Source organism: Stegodyphus dumicola, chromosome 6, assembly GCF_044657685.1.
Source record: "Stegodyphus dumicola isolate Sdum_Otavi_A_Nest chromosome 6, ASM4465768v1".
NCBI lineage: Eukaryota > Metazoa > Arthropoda > Arachnida > Araneae > Eresidae > Stegodyphus > Stegodyphus dumicola.
The window spans coordinates 224,306,894-224,329,947 of NC_140773.1; the positions used below are offsets into that span (position 1 = coordinate 224,306,894).

At 35.3% G+C, this 23,054-nt stretch overlaps 1 protein-coding gene across 3 annotated transcripts in view; it reads right to left on the reverse strand.

Moving 5' to 3' along the window:
* LOC118193862 (protein trachealess-like) overlaps positions 1-23,054 on the reverse strand; it is a 568,020-nt gene that overhangs the window by 449,129 nt on the left and 95,837 nt on the right. Inside the window, exon 1 of one of the 3 annotated variants that reach the window (XM_085819601.1) lies at positions 13,074-13,218. The exons of the other annotated variants lie outside the window; for them this stretch is intronic. The gene's annotated coding sequence lies outside the window, so the exon portion shown is untranslated. Of the gene's footprint in view, positions 1-13,073; positions 13,219-23,054 lie in introns of those variants that run through there. 3 annotated transcript variants of the gene reach the window in all.

Consider the following 23,054-nt stretch of genomic DNA (forward strand, 5'->3'; position numbering starts at 1 on the left):
TAAATTACATCCTCAGGTCCTGATTCCAATAGTGATAAATGTAATGATAATAAATATAGTGTAGATACGACTGATCATATTTTACGAGAATTTATAAGGTATTTTTCCCGACCTTCCAGCATGCCTCCGTGGTGTAACGGTTAGTACACTCGGTTCGTATTCGACTGTTCCGAGTCATGGCGAGGAAACTGCTTATTTTTCACGTCTCCTGCTTCCAAAAAAAGTTAATGTCTCTACAGTGGCGCCCGAACTAAAACATGGTGGATGATAATTCTTCCCCACCAGGATTTGGCGACTGGGTCCCCTAAACCCCAGTCGCCCTTTAAATGGGGGAGTATATAAGGCATTCTCTGCCTCCTTCCGCCATGCCTTCGTGGTGTAACGGTTAGCACACTTGGTGCGTATTCGAGAGATCCAGGTTCGAGTCCCGGCGAAGGAAATGAACATTTTTCAAGTCTCCTGCTTCAAAGTAACCTAATGATTGTACGAACTGGTTGCTAAGAAAGAAAAGCTGATACGGAAGGGAGCGCAGCTTAGTGAACGGAATGAATTTAGCTGTCGACAACAAACATTTTCTTTCTTTCAATAAAACTGGCACCCGAATACGTGCTACTCGTCTTTCAGAGTTTTTGCCGTCACCCGAATACGGCAGCAAGGTGTTAAGAATGATGCCTTTATAGAATACTTTTAAGGAAAACTGGCTGTTATTCCAATTGCACACTACAAAGACTCCCAAGCCTTTTAAAGGGATTCGAACTCAGAACAGAATTTTTTATTCTTTCATCTACAAGTGAGCCCAGAATCCAAAAACTAATCGGACACTATAAATATTATATCGCATATTACTATAAATGCTTCGTAACAAAAAGCGTAATACTGCGTAACTAACTCCTGACCTACTAATTAAATAAAATCTGCGTAATAAAAAATTAAAAAAAAAAAAAAAAAAAAAACCTGAAAGTTTTCAAATTTTAAATTACGTCCAAAAGCGCGTTTTTTTTTTTTTTTTTTTTTTTTTTCTTTATATTTTGTGTGTTACCTTTAATTATTAAATATCATGTTCTTCGCACTTTCACCATAAAATGAGCAATATTGAGTTCATGAGCAATATTGCAAAATAATTTTAAACTGTTCCTATCTTTAGAATTTCTGATACTCGCGCGCTGGAGATAAAAATGTTTTATGTGTACAACGTTGTCATGGCTTGCTTTGAAATCCTTGTATTTGTTAATCAAAAATTCGTTAAGTTTTATAAAACATGAAATCGATAATAAAACAAATTCCAAATTTGGTCTTCCAGATGCCCATATTTGCAGGAGGATTACGTTATTCAAAATTGGATGGCTCTAGGTACCGTTGTTTTATCACAGTGCGAGAAACATACTTACATTCATGCAGATTCTACATTATTTAATTTCTTTAAATATAATACAGGGCAATAATATCGGGTGGCAACAATTTGAAAAATGAAACAGCGCTTGTAGTGAATCAACGCAGAATGCCAAATCGAAATTAATAGTCCTTCTGGGCAAACTGCCCCTTTGGACTAAAAGTACCGCGTAACGCCCGACCAAGTAGATAATACAACTGGATACTAAGAGTTGTTCTTCAGGGACTCTTCAGGGTCAGATATTTTTGCTGTGTTTCTGTTAAATATAGTGTTCTAACCAGTTCCCCTTAAGAAGCTTCATGCCTTTCGCGAAGCCATACCTTCCGAAAATGAAAACATACGTATGCTATCTGCCTTCATCATTTTACCAATTAATGATAAACAATATTGTTATAATTAAATAAATATGTAGCATGTTATTTCATTTAAATTTGTAAAATTCTATTCACCTAAAAAATTTGTGTAAATGTAAGAAATAAAATTTTTTATGCTGTATCAGAAAGAAATGAGAAGAAATTGATAAGTAACTCTTTAACAGCAACAGTAGTTAGTCTTCTGTAGAAAAGATCTCTGGAAATGCCGGATTCAACTTCTAAATGGCAGAATAAGTCATTACTACTTGTTTACACATCATTTTGGCAATTCATAAAACACACAATGATTGAAATGAGCATGGAAGCATCCATAATTAAAATTCTACAGGATAATGAATTTTCATCTTAAATTCTACAGTATCATCATATGGACATAATATGTCCATAAGATCAGCCAAGGAATCTGTAATATTACGGATGTCCCATTCAAGAATCTTCACCTCGCTTACGTTTCTCCAAGTCCAAGCACTAAATGGTCATGGACAAAAACCTCAGAAATCCTCTTGGTGACTAACGGCTGTCCATTTGAAATCGAGAAATTCTCGGTCAAATTGCTCAACCAAGCATACTTTACTTCATGCTGTCCTCTTCTGCTTCACATTCATTCGAAGATTCTTTCCGTTATGTAAAATTCAGAACACAATACATATTAAATGAAATTCCACTTTCTGCCCACCAATCGGACTGCACTCTAAAAAAGACATTACAATATCGGAATATTCGCGGCGAGTGTCACGTTGCGGCCACGTGACCACAAGAGTCAGTGGACGTGATTCTCTGCACTCACTCTAAGTTACGCCGCTCTCCAGACACACGGCTTAGGGATATCACGTCCAGGATAGGACGTGATCGGAAGGCAATCTTCTTCTCATCCTCTTTCGCTGGTTTTCTGTTTGAAAAGGCTTCTCCTAACTAAGGCATCTTATTAGTTCTGAGTTTTCTCTTAGGGGGTAGTAGTAGTGGTCCCATAAAAAAAAGCCACGTCTGTAGGTCACTGTAGCACAAGAACTCCAACAGAAGAGATGAGGTCACCGAAGCTCATTTTTTGATGTGACAAAATTCGTTTGAAATAATTTTTTGAAGATAAAGAAAAGAGGTGAAGTTATTTCTGCGAAGTGTTTAGATACACTTTCCCAAAACCTCAGACCAAGAAGATATTAGTAAGAGAGACCTAAATTGTACCATACACAAAAATGTTCCGTTATGGTATCTGTCGTAAATCACGACAGGTACACTGCGAAAAAAAATGGGACAGTAACCTGCTGTTCCACTGGGCCGATTGACAAAATTCAAATTACGTTTTTCATGTCTCGAAAGCGCGACTTAGGATATGTATTAGAGTTATATATAGCATTGTTCTAACGTAGGTATTTTGACCCAAAATCGGACTTTTTCTGAAATAACAAACCAATGTTTTACATATTTCGATTCTACGACTCAAATTATGCCTAGATATTAAGTTTCGTAAAATTTGGTGGGAAATTTACGGAGAAATTCAAAAATTCATTTTGGCGAAGTTTTTTCAGTTGCGCCAAGAATAATTCACTCGGCGAAATTGTTAATATATGGCAACCAAATTTCCTTTCCCTTTCATTATACCGGGGCGGAAAAAAAGGCACCTCATCCTTACCTTTTTACATTGTGCAAGAGCGGGAAAAAAGTCACATCGTTTCTACTTCAAAATAATTTTCGCAAAGTGTTTAAACCACATCTGATGTTTTATCGCTTTCAACAAATATGCCAAATTTCAAAACGCGCCAATATATAAATTACGTATATCTTCGGAAATTTTGAGTAAAAAGTATATTTGCAGGTACTTTAAGATGATGTTAAAACTTTCATACATTATAATTCAAACTTTTTTTAGAAAAATTTATAAAAATTACTTAAAAATACAAATAAATCATAAAAATGGATGAATTTTATTTGGAATGAACCTGAATTTCGAAATGGGAAAGAAAGAATCAAATGAGCTTAATAAAAAAAAAGGGAGATTAATAAATATACACCAAACTCAGTTAACATTAAAGAGCTAAAATTTTGAGAGCTAATTTTTTTAAAACTACTCGTGCGATTTTCACGAAACTTAATAGTTTGACGTAATTTGAGTCGTAGAATTGAAATATGGAAAATAATTGATATGTTATTTCAGAAAAAATCCGATTTTGTGTCAAAATACCTATATTAGAACAGTTGTATGATCTAAAATTCACTTAGTTCGAAAACAAGTTTTTCTAATACTTGCGCAATAGCTGCAAAGTAAGATAATAATAATTTATTTACTAAAGAAATATTGATTATATTATCTCCTAATGTAAATTTAGTAGAAGTATCTAAAAAGAGTGAACCCATGCGTAGGAAGTTTAATTCCGATAATTGTGATTTAAAGTAAAAATGTTTTACGGGAACTTCAATTGAATCATGAATAACAAAATTTCAAACTTTGAAAAAGAAATTAAATTAAAAGCAAGTAATTATCGCTATTGATCGGAAAGAGGGTTTCGTGTATTTTTGTTTATGTTTTTGAACAAATATACATGCATTTTTGGGGGTTCGAACTCGAGTCCTTCGGTATTCTAGTCAGCCTCACTAACCAGTATCCCGTCTGGGTGGTCGTAAACAGCAACAGTAGTGTTATGTTCTACTATTCGTAAATATTCACATTTCAATTCAACTAGCCATTTGTTTAAAATTATAAAATAATTTACATTGACATTGTTCATGCTCCCTTTCGGTCTCATTTCCGCCACTGTAATTTTTAATATTAAGTAATTTCGAATTTCATGATACATTCTTGGTAATCCAGTAGCTATTTGAGGTTATTCAACTGTATGGCTAAAAATAACTTAGCTATTATTATTAACCACAGTATGATCATATATAGACCAATAGGCCTCATCGTATTAAAGCTTTTTATTGGCCCAAAGGAGCGTTAAACACAAAGGACTATCTCAAAACGCCATTTTGCGTCGTTTCACTTTCTGCGTTGGTTCACTTTTCAAACTGTTGCCACCAAATATTATCGCCATGAATTATATTTTTAGAAACTAAATAATGAAGAATTTGCATGAATGCTTCTCGCATTGTGAAAAAACAACGGTACCCAGAACCATCCAGTTTTTAATAACGTAGTTCTCCAACCGAATATGGGCATTTGGAAGCCCAATTTTTAGTCCAAAAAGGGATTTGAATCCCGAAGGACTATTAGTTTCGTTTTGGCATTTTGCGTCGGACTCATAAATGTCGGTTCACTTTTCAAACTGTTGCCATAAAATGTTAGAGTCCTGCATTATATTTGAAGAAATTAAATAATGAAAATCTGCGTAAATGTATGTATATTTCTCACATTGTCATAAAATAACGGTACATAGAGTCATCGAATTTTGAATAACGTAATCCTCCAACGAATATGAGCATGTGGAAGACCAAATTTGAAATTTGAAATTTGTTTTATGATCGATTTCCTATTTTTTAAAACTTTGACGAATTTTTGATTAACAAACTCAAGGATTTTAAAGCGAGCAATGGCAACGTTGTGCAGAAAAAACATTTTTATCTCCAGCGCGTGAGTCTCTGTATGGGAAATTCTAAAGATATGCTCGTTTTAAAACTATTTTGCGATATTGCTGTTGCACTGGATCTTATGGTTTAAGTGCGAGGAGTATGATATTTAATAAAGAAAGGTAACACACAAAATGTTAAAAAACGCCCCTTTGGACGTAATTTAAAATCTGAAACATCTCAGATTTTTTTTTGAATTTGTTTTAACATCTATTTCATGCTTTGTAAAACTTTAACGAAGTTTTGATTAACAAACTCAACGATTTCAAAGCGAGCCATGGCAACACTGTACGGGGAAAAATAATGATAATTATAATACAGCGTGCTGCGTGACTTTATCGGAAATTCTAAAGATATGCTTATTTTAAAATTATTTTGCGATTTTGCTGTTGAACTGAATTTTATGACTTAAGCGCAAAGAACATATTTAAGAAATAAAAGTAGCACACACACAAAAAAAAAACGCTCCTTTGGAAGTAATTCAAAATCTTTCAGATTTTTAGTCCAAAGGAGCTTTGTCCCTGAAGGACTATTGTTTTCGTTTTGCGATTTTGCGTCGGACTCCTATAAACGTCGGTTCACTTTTCAAACTGTTGCCACAAAATGTTAGAGTCCTGCATTATATTTGAAGAAATTAAATAATGAAAAATCTGCATAAATGATTGTCTATTTCTCGCATTGTGATAAAACAATGGTACATAGAGCCATCGAATTTTGAATGACGAAATCCTACTGCGAATATGGGCATCTGAAATCCCAAATTTGGAATTTGTTTTATTATAGATTTTATATTTTGTAAAACTTTAAACGAATTTTTGATTTACAAACTCAATGCTTTAAAAGCGAGAAATGGTAACGTTATATAGAAAAAAAATACTTTTATCTCCAGCTCGCGAGACTGTGTATATCGGAAATTCTAAAGATATGCTTAATTTAACATTATTTTGCGATATTGCTCTTGAACTGAATTTTATGGTTTAAGTGCAAAGAACATGATATTTAATAAAGAAAGGTAACACACAAAATGTTAAAAAACGCCCCTTTGGACGTAATTTAAAATCTGAAAAATTTCAGATTTTTTTTTTTTTTTAATTATTTTTATTTTTTTATTTATTTATTTTGGCGTGACGTCTGCACATAAAGACAAAATAAAGGACTCGTTTTTTCCAAACGGATTTCAAAATGGATTTAAAATGGATTAAAAGAAGTTTTGCGTGACATATTTACGTTGGTACAGACGTATTATCTCGCGTAACTCAAAAACGATCAGGCGAAAAACATTGAAATTTTGTGTATGGGACTACTATAATAGTTATCTGTGTACGTTCTTTTTTTTTTTAAATTTATTTTAAGCCTAAAGGAGAGTCTGACCGCAAGGGCTATTAGTGTGAAAACGGCATTTTACGTCGTTTCACTTTCTCGGTTGGTTCAAATGCCAGCCACCAAATATTGTTGCCCTACATTATATTTAAAGAAAGTAAATAATGAAGAATCTGTATGAATGTTTCTCGCAATGTTGAAAAACAATGGTACCTAGAGCGATCCAATTTTGAATAATGTAGCCCTCCACCCAAATTTGAAATTTCGAATATTATTTTTTATTGTTTTTCGAATTTTATATTTTATTGTTTTATTGCGTATTTCATATTCATATTTCGAATTTCATATTTCATATTTTCGTATTTCATATTTCGAATTTTATTTTTTATTGTTTTTAGAATTTTATATTTTATTGTTTTATTACGTATTTCATATTTATGAATTTTTGATTAAAAAAACTTAGTGGCAACACTGCGCAGAATAAAATATATTTATCTCCAGCGCGGAAGACTCTCAGTCGGAAATTCTAAAGATATGCTATTTTTAAGTATTTTTATTCCAAAATGGTTTTAGCTGAAATGGTCTCAAAAAGTGTATATGACTGTAAATGAATACAAAGCCCACTTGGGCATAATATAAAATCTGAAAGCTTTCAGGTTTTTATTGTTATATATATATATATATATATATGTAAGATAAAAATATATGAATCAGAATTATAATATAACTATAAACATTAATTCTTCCTCTCTATTATAAAATAGTAATAACTTCTCTGCATTGCGTCATTCAAATTAATCATGCGATCTTACGTAACCGTTAATACCAGATGCCTCTTGACGACCAATCACCGAATTGCAAGCAAAAACTTTTCTCTTCACGTGCTTCCATCTTGCATAACTACGCACTTCAGCTTTTGCTCTCTACTTTGCTAAGATGTAATTTTCGCTGGCTTGCTTTCTATCCCAACAATATCAAAAATGTAAATCTTCTGTGGAAAGGCACGACTAGAGTGCCAAGTGATTGTGGCCACAAATATCAATTGGAAATAAAAATGGAATTAAAACTGCCTCGACTGCCAAGTTCTTTAAATATTACGCAATCAAAATTCTTCTTCAATATGGATCTAATCACGCATCTACAGTGTTCCGTCTTTTCCTTATGCTTTTATTATGACATATATATATTCTTGTGCTTAAATTGCGTTTGCTGTAGGGATGTTAATTTTCGCTATTGCACCCAAACGAATTTCAGGAGAAAGTGAATCATTTGTTTCTCGGAGAGGTTGAATACAACCTAAAATGAATCTTCTGGCATCGTCCACTCGACCCCTTTTCTACACTTCGCGGTGTTGATTGTCCGCCATCATCCACTCGCCCGCAAACGCAACCTCGGAAACCGGCCTCGCGGTTCGGTCAAATCGGAAGGCATGAAAAATGTACACCACCTAACAGAGATTGTGGGGCCGACACTTACTCTGATTGACCGCCAACCGCGACTGCCCAGGCTTTTGCTTCCCGACCACCGGGTGCAGGTAAGGAGGGTGTGACGCGACGCATAACGCAGCGATTACTTTTTCATGCACCGTGAGTGATTGCGGATATCTTTACTAGTCCAGAATATTCGATTAGGTTATAAACGCAAAAATTGGGATGCGAGAGACGATTGAGCTACATACAGTCCATGGACTTCAGACCCTGAACGGAGGGGGTGACTGCTACGAAGGGCAGAGATGTGTTTTGGCATTTTGCGTCGGACTCATAAATGTCGGTTCACTTTTCAAACTGTTGCCACAAAATGTTAGAGTCCTGCATTATATTTGAAGAAATTAAATAATGAAAAATCTGCATAAATGTATGTATATTTCTCGTATTGTGATAAAACAACGGTACATAGAGTCATCGAATTTTGAATAACGTAATCCTCCAACGAATATGAGCATGTGGAAGACCAAATTTGAAATTTGAAATTTGTTTCATGATCGATTTCCTATTTTTTAAAACTTTGACGAATTTTTGATTAACAAACTCAAGGATTTCAAAGCTAGCAATGGCAACGTTGTGCAGAAAAAACATTTTTATCTCCAGCGCGTGAGTCTCTGTATCGGAAATTCTAAAGATATGCTCGTTTTAAAACTATTTTGCGATATTGCTGTTGCACTGGATCTTATGGTTTAAGTGCGAGGAACATGATATTTAATAAAGAAAGGTAACACACAAAATGTTAAAAAACGCCCCTTTGGACGTAATTTAAAATCTGAAACATTTCAGACTTTTTTTTTTTTTTTTTTTTCTTATTACGTGCTCTGCTCTTGGGCACTACACGGAAAGGAAGAGATGCCCCGTGGAGGTCTTTTTAAGGGAAACTGGCTCGTATCCACGTTACACATAGGGAAAACCACGAAAACGCCCATGCAGCCAGCCCGTTCGCCGGGACTCGAACCCTGGACCAAACTACCAGTATTAAGCGGCTTTTACCGTTCGGCCGCTGGTAGGCTCGCGTCGTTATTAGAGAAGGATTACAGCGGTATCGTTGCCAGATGCATTATTCTCAGTCTAATTTAACTGACGTCGGGTACTTCCGCTAGTATGTAATAAAGACATAACATTGAAAAGCCTTCAGATTTTATATTACTCCTAAGAAGACTTTTTTTCACGTTTTGTGCGTTACCTTTATTTATAAAATATCATGTTCTTTGCACTTAAAATATATAAAATTAAATTCAACAGCAATATCACAAACTATTTAAAAACAGCAGAAAAACATATCTTTAGAATTATCGATACACAGTCTCGCGCGCTGGAGATAAAAATGTCTTTTTTTCGTACATCGTTGCCATTGCTCGCTTTGAAATCATTAAGTTCGTTAATCAAAAATTCATTAAAGTTTTATAAGATTTGAAATAGATAATAAAACAAATTCGAAATTTAAAATTCTTGCTTTCGAGTGCCCATGTTCAGTTCGAGAACTACGTTATTCAAAATTGGATAGCTCTAGCTACCGTCGTTTCTTCAGAATGCGAGAAACACTCAAGCATTCATGCAGATTCCTCCTTATTTAGTTTTTTTAAATATAATACATAGCGATAATATTGGGTGGCAACATTTTGAAAAGTAAATCTAAGTAAAATGGCGTTTTAAAATTAATAACCCTTTTTGGCTAACTCCCTTTGGGCTAAAATGTTTTAAAAGTTATAAGAGAGAAGAATAGTTATATTATGTACAGAAAATACACACAGTAAAAGTTACGATTCACTAACAGCCGAACAGTAAAGTCACTGAACACTGGTAATTCCGAATTGGGTTCGACTCAAAATCAGTTTCCCACAGAAAGTCCTACACGAAGACATCCCTCCCCTTAAATAGCTAGCCTTAATGTGCTTTGCCGTAATCTCAATAAACCAGCGGTTCTGAACCTTTTGACTATCGCGTACCATCTAAACAAAAATTGAAAACTTTATACCACCATTACACAGTGGCGTAGCTAGGGTGGGGCAAGGGGGGACACTTTTCCTCGGGCGCAGCATCCAGGGGGCGCCAAATTGATGCTACGAAATTTTTTAATGAAATGTTTTCCATTCTTGGCACACAGAAAGGGGCGCAAATTCTTCAGCTGTCCCCGGGCGCTGGAATCCTAGCTACGCCACTGCCATTACATTTTACAATGATTAGTTTTCAATTTTTCAATATTAAAAAAAAAGTACATATTGCCATTTGCAGAACCCATTGGTTATTTCTATTAAATATGGGCACATAAAAAATATTAGATTAAAAATTGGTTACCATTTTAATTATCAAAATTTAAGTTATATTATTTTAATTCTAAAACTTAAAAGTGTGAAATTTGGCTCTCTTTAAGAGAGATCAATTTCTTGTCCCTACTCATTTCACTTAGTTTTAACCGTAAATTAGAATCCAATTTTAATATTCTTCCGTATTTGTTTTTCAAATATAACATGGAAGACAATCTTTTTTTCACACAAATAGGTTGTGTAAAAAGGCAATAAAAACTTAATAGCTTTATTTAAAATCCCTTTAAATTCATTTTTCAATTCAGCCAAAAGTTAATAAGTGTGTTATTTATGAAATCTTAACTTAGAGTTCGATCACAGGAAATTTCTGTCACTTTTTTTTTTTTTTTCCTTCACGAGATTTCTGAATTTTAATAGTTAAACATACTTTGTTTTTTTTGCATACCACCTATTTTTCTCATGCGTACCACCCGTTGAAAATCGCTGCAATAAACCAAACCACACAATAAAAGTTAACTGCATATGAACACTTTTATATTCAGTAGAGAAAAGTATTTCAGATCATAATACCATGAATATTGTACACTGCGAAAAAAAAAAAGGGAGGAACAGTTCTATACCTCCCGTTTTACTGGGCCGATTGACGAAATTCAACTTGCGTTTTCATGCCTCCAAAGCTCGACTTAGGATATGTATTAGATTTATATATAGCATTGTTCTAATACAGGTATTTTGACACAAAATCGGACGTTTTCTAACATACCATACCTTTTTTTTTTTTTTTTTTTTTCTATATTTCCATTCTACGACTCAAAGGACGCCAAACTACCAAGTTTTGTAAAAATCGCAAGAGTAGTTTTTAAAAAATTAAATATGAAATACACAATAAAACAAATTACAAATTCGGGCTTCCAGATATCCATATTTTGGTGGAGAACTACGTAATTCAAAATCCGATGACTCTAGGTACTGTTGTTTTTTCACAGTGAAAAACATGCACACATTCGTGCAATTCTTCATTATTTCATTTCTTTAAATGTAATACAAGCGATAATATTGGGTGGCAACAATTTGAAAAAGGATTCAGACTTTTATAGTGATTCAACGCAAAATCCCGTTTTGAGAATAATAGCTCTTTTTTGTAAAAGCTTAATTAGGCTAAAAAAACTAGTTTTTTTTCAAGTTTTGGTATTTATCAACAATTTCTATATTTTTTACATATTTGTTTAATTTATAAAACACGTTAAAATGATCAAAGACTAATTAACTGTTAATTAGGTCTATTTGACGAGTTTTCGAAAGGAGAGGAGGAATAATCTAACAATGGAGAAAAAGGTTGAAAAACACGATATTACAGCATTCACAATGAAATAAATTTACATAATATACAATAATAAGAAAATAAATAGAAATGTGGAATGTTTTTCTTTGTTTATGTATGTCATTATGTTCACCAAGTCGCTTAAAAATGATGGCATAGGACATAACTTGTAAGGAAATATCTTATTTTCCTATGTGCCCTCTAGTCGTAAAAAAATATGTGTCACACGTAAACATGCGAAACACAACGGACAACTAGAAACACGTTCTGTTCTTTCAGAGCTACTGCTGACTTCTACTTTAACATCTACTACTACTTCCAGAACAGATTCCAGTGCGTAATATTAAACGACAATAGAAAAAAATGTGCATGAAACAATGCATTTCGCGTAAATCCTCCAATCAGAAGGAAGGAAGAAATCATAGTAAAGATTCTTGAACGAGTTTATTGATTGACTAGCAGATTTCTTTGCTCCCGACGAAGGTGAACCTATACTTATTTGCCCTCGAAATCGATTGAGTGTTAGAGATATTAGGTTTATTTAACGCTGGAGAGGTAAAAAATAAGCAATGCCCTCACCGGGACTCGAGCCTGGACATATCGAATACGCGCCGAGTGTGCTAACCGTTACACCACGAAGGCACGCCGGAAGGAGAGAGGAAAAAATAGGTCTATTTTTAGACAAGGTGGATCGGGTCGTATTCCTCTCATGTGTAACCTTGTAGAGTTCTTGAATAATCTACACCGTGCACAGGGTTGTTGCTTTGATAATTTTATGTTATAAATTAATATTTTATTTAAAAGAGATTCATGATTATTTTCATGAGTCCACTAAGCAGGCCCTCGCCAAATTTTTAGTTACCAGATGTGTGACATCAGTTTTCGTGATTTCAAATAACTGTTAATTTGATTAATTTCCAAATGTTATTGCCCGATAGGAGAATACGTTTATTTCTTTATTACTATTCTTTATTAGTATGTATTAAACTGATTCTTCTGCAAGGACGAATTGCCATTTTAATATATTCCCTAGGGCAATTTCTCTCTGAAGGTAATGCAGCTTATTAATTGTATAATCACAAAAAATTTAATGAGCAAAATAATATAATTATATAATGTTTTCATTTCTTTGACCACCGGACGAATGTCGATTGGCAGTATAAAGAAAAAATGCACAAAATAACTTTGGAAAAGTGAACTCCCAGTAAGGGTTCCATTTTATTCCGTGAGTTAAGGAGAACTTCTGTCTCCCGGTGTTCAGCAGCCTTGGATTGAGATTTCATCTAAGGTGTAACTACGTGTATCAAGATAGCTACTGATAAGATGATTTAATAAATCGAGAAAAATGTTTCGCACCTACTCACCGTGGGGGCGCCACCCGTTCAGTCCTCCCGTCCCCTTCAGCCATCTTCGTCACCACCACGTGACCATAAATATTTCGAGTCACGCATCACCTCACTCACGCCGAGTCACGTGCAGAAACGTGCAGTGCGTGAATGGTAGACTGAAAAGCTCCCGCTTCCTAAACGCGCGCGCTGTTTTCTGAGGCCCCCTCCCCTCCGCCCTTCATCTGTCCACCATTGGACGGACCCGAAGGAGGAAGAAGCAAAATGACGTCACGGAGAAAACAATGCGGCCCGACGGGTCCTGTGAAGACGGCCGGCCTTGAGAACTTTTTTAACGGCTGTGTTTCTTTTTACTGTTTATTTTTATTTTTCCAGCAAATTTCAAAACACATCTGTTTGTTCTCAGCAGAGGTGCGGTTCCTTTTGCAAAGAAAAGAGCAAATCGAGGTGGGAGAAAAATCTCTTAGTTGGTAGAATCTATGTATAATTTCTTCACTTACTGCAAATAAGATATAAATCGTATTAAAATAATCGATTATCCAAGGTCCTGCGGCCTAAGCGAAGGAAGTATAAATATCGATTAAAAAACATCGGATGAAAACACCGAATCTTTTATAGGGTCTTCTCTAATCTCTTTTATGCAGACAGTGGGACAGAATCGTTGCTAGGATTTTCAGCGCCCAGGAACATTTGAAGATTTCGTGGCCCCTCCTGTTCGCCAAGAATGGAAAACATTTCATTCTAAAACTTCGTAACTCTAATTTAGTGCCTTCTAGACGCTGCGCCGGAGACAGATGTTCTCTCTTGACTTCCCCCTAGCTACACCAATACAATGAGTATTTAATGAGATACATATACATGTTGGAGAAATATAGCTCATTCAATCCATTCAGTTTTGCATGTTTTTAATGCTCGGCGAGAATTAATATTGTTTACATTAGAACCAAAATATGATTTTATGTTTTACTACTCATTTCTATTACTAAATTAGAGCTACTGCAAACAGTGAGTTCGACAAAATTTGTTTGCTCTTGAATTTTGTATAAAATCTATGCCAATCTAAATTCCTATGCCTAATTTTACATTTTATGTTGCCATTTTTAATCTTCCTTAATCTCATAATAAAAAAATCTGATGTGAATACGACGTGACTTCTTTTTATGCGCTATTAAATTATAAAATTTTTGGTTGCCTTTCATTTAAACTTATTTCCTTGAATTTCTTAGAGATATATAACTCATTCGCGCGAAAGCAAAAACATAAAAACACAAAATATTTTCATTAAAAACTGTAAAATACAGAAAAACGTAAAAGGCCAAATAGAATTAAAACAGTTAAAAAAAAATTTTTTTTTTAAATTTAAATTAGTTTTTAATGAAAAAAAAATTGTCCATCGGGCAAGAAGGAAGATTATTTTTGCACAAAACTAAAAGTTTACTTTTGGTCAAACTCGGCAAAAAGCACTGAAGGTTCAGAAACTGACTTAATTCACTATTCTGCTAACTTTCACATGTAAACAAATATGGCTGCTGAATTAGGCTTAACTCGCCACTTAAATTTTAAATTGTTGACAGTTCTACAATTATTGCATTCAGATTAGTTTAAAGCCATAAAAACAGTAACCGTATCATAAAAGCCTCATAATTCAATTACTTTTAAAGGAAAAAAATGCACAATTTACCAACATATAAAAAACAAAAATTTCATTCAAACTAAGCTCACCGAGCGAGGTAACAGAATAATATATATATATAATTCTGTTATATGCACAACTCATATATATGTATATATATGTATATATATATAATTTATTTCCTAAACCGTTTTATATATATATATATATATATATATATATATATATATATATATATATATGAGTTGTATGTATGTACGTATATATATATGAGTTGTGCATCCGATTGGAACAATAAAGGGAGAGGCATAACTGCATGTTATAACAGTCCGGTATACAAAATTTGAACGTTCTACGGCTACTCATTCTTGAGTCATGTGAGATACCAACATACATACATCCAAACGGACAGGCATCAAGAAAAAAAATTTTCTGAATTCATTTTAAATCAATTTTACAATCCTTTTTGACACAAACAGTCCTTTATTGCGTTATTAAGTACAGATGCCACGAAGAAACATCGTTTAAATGATTTCGAGAGCAGTGGAAATGGATATTTTCGTCGAAATATGATACCCGAAATTTTTCGCGATTACAATACTTCCTTTACTTCTTACAAGGCAGTAAAAATTACATCATAATGTGGAATTTCTCGCTTTAGGTTAAAAACAATTTCTACCGATAACACCTTGCAGCAAAAAAAAGATCGAATCTTACAAGATTTCATTCACTCTTCACTACTGAGCAGAAAATGCCTCGATTTCGAGCACACAAAGAACGCCGCGTAACGATCGCGCACAGATCCCGCTATAAATTCCCGATCTGTCAATCCTAGGAGTCTGGTGGAGGAAGTGGCGATAAGAGTACAAGAAGATTCTGATATGCAAACGAGGAACATCAGGACATGCATTTAAAGTGTCCCATTATAGGGACTCCCCCAGCAAGGTTCTTCAAATCATTTCTCTCGCAAATAGAGGCGAAACAGTAAACTTTTCGCTGTTTATGTGTCGATAATTGGATGGAGAATGGCACCATGACCTGCGGGTGAAGTTATAAACACGCAATTCAGAATTACTGTAAATTTATGGCCTCATCTTTACGTCAGCGAATGCTCCTTCGAGTACGAATCACAATAATACAGCAGCGCTGAGATGGATTTTCAATAAAATTCGCTGTACCGTAGCTTCAGTTGCCTTTTGCTCACTACTGTAATTAGACCAAAGGGCTATTAGTCTCAAAACGGCATTTTGGGTCTTCTCACTTTTTGACTTGGCTCACTTTTCAAACTGTTACCAGCAAATATTATCGCCCTGTATCATATTTAAAGAAACTAAATAATGAGTAATTTGCATGAATGTTTCTCGCATTGTGAAAAATGACGGTACCTAGAGCCATCCAATTTTGAATAACGTAGTCCTCCAATCGAACATGGCCATCTGGAAGCCCGAATTTTGAATTTCGAATCAGTTTTATTATCGCTTATCGCTTATTTCAAATTTTGTAAAACTTTAAACGAATTTTTGAAACAAACTCGAAGATTTCAAAGCAAGCAATGTCAACACTGTGTAGAGACATAAGGTATTTTTTGGAAGCAGGCAAGATGAAAAATATGCGACGCCTTCGGCGAGAATCGAACCGCGGGCCTCTCAATTACGCGCTGAGCGTGCAGACCATTACACCACGAAGGCTCACTAAGAAGGCGGGAGAAACACCTTATAACTGTACGGAATCACACATTTTTATCTCCAGCGCACTAGCCTGTGTATCGGAAATTCTAAAGATAGACTGTTTTGCTGGTTTTAAATATTTTGTGATACTGCTGTTGAGTGAGAGGATATGGCGCAAAACCAAAGATGATTATAGCGCGCCAAACACGAGATGGGATGATTACAATTGATGAAATTAAAACTCAATAAATAAAAACAAGTGGACAAATGTATCAAATCCAGAGGAGGAAGTCATATTAAAACAAATTAAAAGCACCCATGAAAATGCAATAAACAATTTTCAAAACAGATTACATTAGGTAATAAAAGGTAGTGTCTTTTAAATAATAAAATAAATTACAATTGACCTCTCTTCCGATTAAACGGTCGAGAGGTAAGTCACGGCTATTAAAAGATTTCTCACGAAGACTATTAAAACATGGACACTCAAATATGACTAACAGATACACAAACATTACAATTTAAACAAATAGGCTCATTTTCAGCTTTCAGAAGATAGTTATGTGTCACTCTAGTGTGACCAATTTTGAGGCGACTCAGAAGAACTTCCTCCTTATGATTTCCAGCAAAATCCCAATGCTCAATTCTAGGCTTTACATTTTTTAACTTGTTGTTAAGCTGAACGTCCCAAATTTCCTGCCATTTTCTCCGGATCTTCCCCTTCATGACACAACAGATGTTTCGAAAAGGGATGAGGCGACTGGACAGTTCAACAGCAGATTTTGCTGCGATATCTCAAGCTCATTTCCCTTTATTCCAGCATGTCTAGGAACCAGCAGTACAGGACTTCATATCCTCGAATTGTTAAGTTTATACGAACCTTAAGAACATCCACTACCACAGGATTCTGGGTGCTGGGAAAAGCTTCCAACAATTTAAGAGCACTATATGAGTTTGTATAAACAATGAACGTTCTGTGGCAGAGCTATGAGATGTACAACAGACCATAATAAAAGGCAGTTAGTTCAGATGTTAGGACTGAGAAAGCATGGTGCAGATATCTGCCCTCTATGTAATCTTCAATACTGCTGTTGAATTGAATTTTATATAGTTTAAGTGCAAAGAAAATGATCTTTAATAAATAAAGGTAACACATGAAACGTTACAAAAAACGCTCCATTGGAAGTAAAATAAAATATGAAAGCTTATAGATTTTCCTCTCTTCTTAAGGAGCTCTGTCCCTGCAGAACTATTGTTTTCGTTTTGCGATTTTGCGTTGATAAATGTCCGTTTCACTTTTTATACTGTTGCCACAAAATGTTAGCTTCCTGCATTACATTTGAAGAAATTAAATAATAAAAAATCTGCATAAATGTATGCCTATTTCTCGCATTATGATAAAACAACGGTACATAGAGCCATCGAATTTTGAATGACGTAATCCTCCTACGAATATGGGCATTTGGAAGCCCAAATTTGAAATTTGGAATTTGTTTTATGATCGATTTCCTATTTTGTAAAACTTTAACGAATTTTTGAATAACAAATTCAAGGATTTCAAAGCGAGCCATGGCAACGTTGTGGAGAAAAAACATTTTTATCTCCAGCGCGTGAGTCTCTGTATCGGAATTCTAAAGACAGACTTATTTTAAAACTATTTTGCGATATTGCTGTTGAACTGGATTTTATGGTTTAAGTGTGAAGAACATGATATTTAATAAATAAATGTAGCACACAAAATGCTAAAAAAACTTCCCTTTGGACGTAATTTAAAATCTGAAACATTTTAGATTTTCTTTCCTTCTATTATATAAACGTATGAGATAAGACTTTACTTGGAGTTTTCCTTTTTTCTGCTACTTATTCTATCAAAGAAATTTCCGTTGTCATGGAAACCACAGATACATGAATATCAACGTATGTCAATGACAGTGATTAGAACATTCGCTGCTAATTATCGTTAATAATTGCACATAAAATACACAGATGTATTAAAATTAATGAGCCAGTTCCGAAGTTCTATTTCATAAACCTTATGCATCTTTACTGAATGAGTCACAGCTCAGAGTACTACAGAAAGCTCAGACAAAAATGTTCTATGTTCTCGAGATCGGGAAGATTCCGCAGTAATTTCGAATACTCTAAGATGGTAGAAGTCTGTGTAAAAAGAATAAGTGGAGGATATCATTTTTTTTTGGGGGGGGGAGAGAATACGGAAAATCCAATAGGTTTGATTTACTTTGGTTTTTTTGACTATAGCAAAGCACATGAGGACAATCTGCCTGATGGAAGAATACCTTCGTTAAATCCATTTTTGAGTACCAGTGTTCAGCGACTTCACCGCCTGGCCTCTGGTGAGCCATAGATCCCAGCAGGCATTTCGCTGAAGTCCACAGCTGATGTGTAGGTGTATTTGATTGTGGCAAAGCCTCCAGGGCTATCTGCCTAAAGGAAGGGTAGCCTTCGTGGAGGACTTCTAAGGGAAACTGGCTCGTATGCACGTTACACATGGGGAAAACCACGAAAATGCTCATGCAGCCAGCACGCTCGTCGAATTCTGACCTAACTACCAGGGTTCAGCGACTTTACCGCTCGACCGCTGGTGAGCCTTAAAGCCCACGGAAGTCTACAATACAAGTTAGCCGTGAATTTATGATTCCTAAACTCACTTGAACACTTGTAAGGCAGGAAATGAAACTTCAAGATTAAAGCCTTGCATATCTACGATCGTCAGAAAGATGAAAAACCTTATATTGTATAACTTAATAAACATTAACAGCTGTGCATAACAGTATAACTCTTATGAATGCAAAATGGCGAAATAATTTGTAAATTGGACAGCTTTTAAAATAGCTTTGATCAGCGTGAATTTTGTAGAGACGTTAGGTTATTTTGGAAGCAGGAGACAGGTGACAGCAGGACACGGCACCCGGACGGCTTTCTATGACTACTCGAGTATTACCCTGGCCCTGCAACCATCTAGAGACTTCACAATTGTAAACGCTTAACAGATGTGTACTCAATACATGCCACGTTACATCTGCAGTATTATATGTGCACTGTCCATTACTGTGCTAATAGCCTTTAACGACACATCGGCTCGTGGATAACTAAAAACAGTTACATTTCCATACTACGGATACACATACCATTGCTGTCCTAGCTACTTTAGTAAGCTCTGTGAATCGTAATGCCAATTATGTTTATTGCATGTGCCCTATTCCGGCCTGCAGAGGTCTATGCCCATTTTTTCTAGCTTGTCCATTATGCTTTTAAGCTTTTGCCGCGTGCCTCAATGTTTTACGAGAAGGCGTTTGAAAGGCTGAAAAACTAGCAATGCCCTCGCCAGGACTCGAACCTAGACCTCTCCAATACGCGCCGAATGTGCTAACCATTACATCACGAAGGCGTGTTGGAAGGAAGGATAAAATATCCCTTTTAAAGAGCGACTGGTGATTAGGGGACCCAATTGCCAAATCCTGGGGGTGAAGAATCTCCACCGCCTTGTCCTCCACCACCTTTTAGTTCGTGTGCCACTGCAGATTTATTCGAATTTTTGACATGAAACTTGTGCAATGCCCTCGCCGGGACTCGAACCTGGATCTCTGGAATACGCTCCTGCTGTGCTCTCGCTATACCACGAAGGCATGCTGGAAGGGAGAAAACACATTATAACGCCATAATACTCGTTTCTTAGATAAGGGGTGCGACTAAGAGTTATATCCGAATACTGCAGAAATAAAAATATACCTTCACTAGGGATTTTTTTAAATATTTTATCCTCAGCATCAATCTTTTATGATCTCTCTTGAGCCTGAATTTTTGAAAAATGCGTATATAATTGCACGTAGTTTTAAACAATTCAAATCACACAAGGGTCAGCGTCCAGAGACGCAATTTGTGTCTTCTCTTTACGTTTAAATTGAAGCAACAGCTCTCTCTCTCCTTTTGTATGTAAAGGAGACGCATGCGAAGGATACGATTAAAGCAGGAAACGCGTATTTAATGCAGTCAGAGCGAGGCACTACGAAAGGCCGTCTCGTCCCAGGCATGAAATTTTTATGTTCAACTGCAATAGTGAAATTGTATACTGACAGCAGATACTCCTAAGACTGATGCATTCTCCCACTTACCGTCTGATTACGTGACAGGCGGGCGGCTTTTGAAAGTTCTCAAAGACAATTTTCGCCCCTGAAAAGACCACTGTTTAACAACTGCTTCTGCCAAGAATTCTTCTTACTTTTTGGTTGGTCAGCAACGTCCACAAAGTGAACATTTCCTTCCTCGTATGGAAAGGAGTTCAAAAAATAAATTCGATTTAATTGAGTGGTAATAACGGAATAAAGGAAAAATAATCGACATTATTTCCTAATTTGGAAAAATGACGATAGCAAAGAAAGTATCGTGAGAAACGCTTGATTCGTTAAATAATTGTTCATTTTATGGATGCTATTTATTTTGCTTTCATGGATTTCATTTTATGGATCTATGCTAATGCATTTGAGGTTGGCTGTTTAAAAGTAAAACGGTGTATGGAATTTTGAGGATAGTTTTCTACAGTAAAATAAATTAATAAAATGAAATAAAGGAAAAAAGAAAAATCTCGAAAGCTTTCAGATTTTATATTACACCCAAAGTAGATTTTTTATTTATTAAATATCATGTTTTTCGCACTTAAAGCATAAAATTCGGTTCAAGAGCAATATCGCAAAATAATTTTAAAATGAGCCTATCGTTAGAATTTATGATACACAGTCTCGCGCGCTTAAGACAAAAATGTTTTCTTTTTCTTCCCATACAGTGTTGCCATTGTCGCTTTGAAATCATTGAGTTCTATATGTGCGATGTAGAGAGCGTTATTTAGCTTAGTAAGAAATGAGATGCGTAATTAACGATATAATTTAATCATTTATTCTTAGCGAGAACATAGACAGTGTTAATTCAGCGAATACATTTTGCGTACGCGTTCTACTGCCTAATAGAATAATGTATCTCAGTTGCCAATTATCAGAGACTAAACTTTACATTATTTCTTGTTGCCAGATGTAACAGATTAACATAATAAATAAGCAATAACAAAAATGCGACGGGAAAGTGCTCCGTTAGCCAAACGATAAAGCTACAAGTACGGAACAAGTTCGTTAATCAAGAATTCGTTAAAGTTTTACAAATTCTGAAGGAGATAATAAAAGAAATTCGACATTCCAGATGCCAGATTCGGTTGGAGAACTACGTTATTCAAAATTGGATGGCTCTAAGTACCGCTATTTTTTCACAAAGCGAGATAATGAACTAGGGGGAAATGGGGGCGAATATAATTTCATTTGGAAAGTTTTCAAAATAAAATTTAAGGATTTTTTTATTTTGGGGACTTAAAAAAGTTCCGTTTGTGAGTACCTTTAGAATAGTCCAAGAATTCTATCGTTATGAGGGGCACAGGATTATGTCTTTCGTTAGCGTTGACCTTAGGTACTGTGCAAGTAATAGTATGATTTGCCCAATTCCGTTCCAATTTTGAAGGAGAATTCCAGGAAAAGATATGAGAGTCTTTCTGTCGTCTTCCCTTGCCACCAAACCTATGGATGAGCCATTTGGCTCATTAAGTATTTTAAGTAACCGTATGCCGCAAAGACACTATACACATAAAAACTTCCAAGACTTTCGCAGGATACTGTTCTTTCGAATTGGGCGCTCACGTTCCTTCAAAATTTAGAAATGAATTTTGATTTCTCTAAAGGTACTGAAAAAACGGTACAACTTAAGGCAATTATAGCTTCAATTAAAAAGTGTAGGGTAATATACTTAAAGTACGAGAGCGGTGTTTATATGATCAAATCTGTATTTTTTCTCTCATATAAGGTTTTTTTTTTTCAGAAAAGGCTCTTTATAAGGTAATATGAGCTTATACACATTTTTCATGCCACCCAAACAGTATAGTGGTTAAAGTCGCTTTTCCGGGTTCGAATCCCGGGAAGCGATCCTGGATGTTTGTAAATGTATAGTGTCCGCGCAGCATGGGGGCACTTTAAATATGCAGCGAGCCGAAAGTTCTCTCGAGAGGCTGATCTAGGAGAAAAAGAGGGTGGAATACCCTCGGACCAGTACCCCGGGGTTCTCTCCATTTAACTGGGGGGGGGAAACTGTTAGGTTCTAAAGGCTGTTGCCAACGACAGACGCATCGCGCGTTCCTTGCCACGAGAAATTCTGTGGTCTTGGGCTGACTATAAGTCAGAGAAGTGAGCAATAGTCAAGAACAGCAACGCAGTTTTCAACCATACGACTTACATTTATTAAATGTCATCATTACGTTTGAAACCTAAATTCAGATATAAAGAGAAGTTCCAAATATCGTATTTATCAAGCAAGATCTTTGATATAAGATCTTTGAATTATAAAGACATAAGGAGGCGTTAGAACGAAACGTAGGTAATATCGAAAAATAGCGATTGGATAATAATTAAGCAATGGAATTTTATGGTTCTTTTTTATTCCGGACATTCTTAATAAGCATAAATATATTCACATATCATCGCACCCTTCATAATTTTATGTAACTGATCAAATCGCTAGACAATGGATGAAAAAAGTAAAGACAATATTCTCTAATAAGCATTCACGCCTCACCCAAGAACAAAGCTATGGCAGCCAGCATTTTAGATTTTTTATATGGAGTACCTACTTTGGATATTGT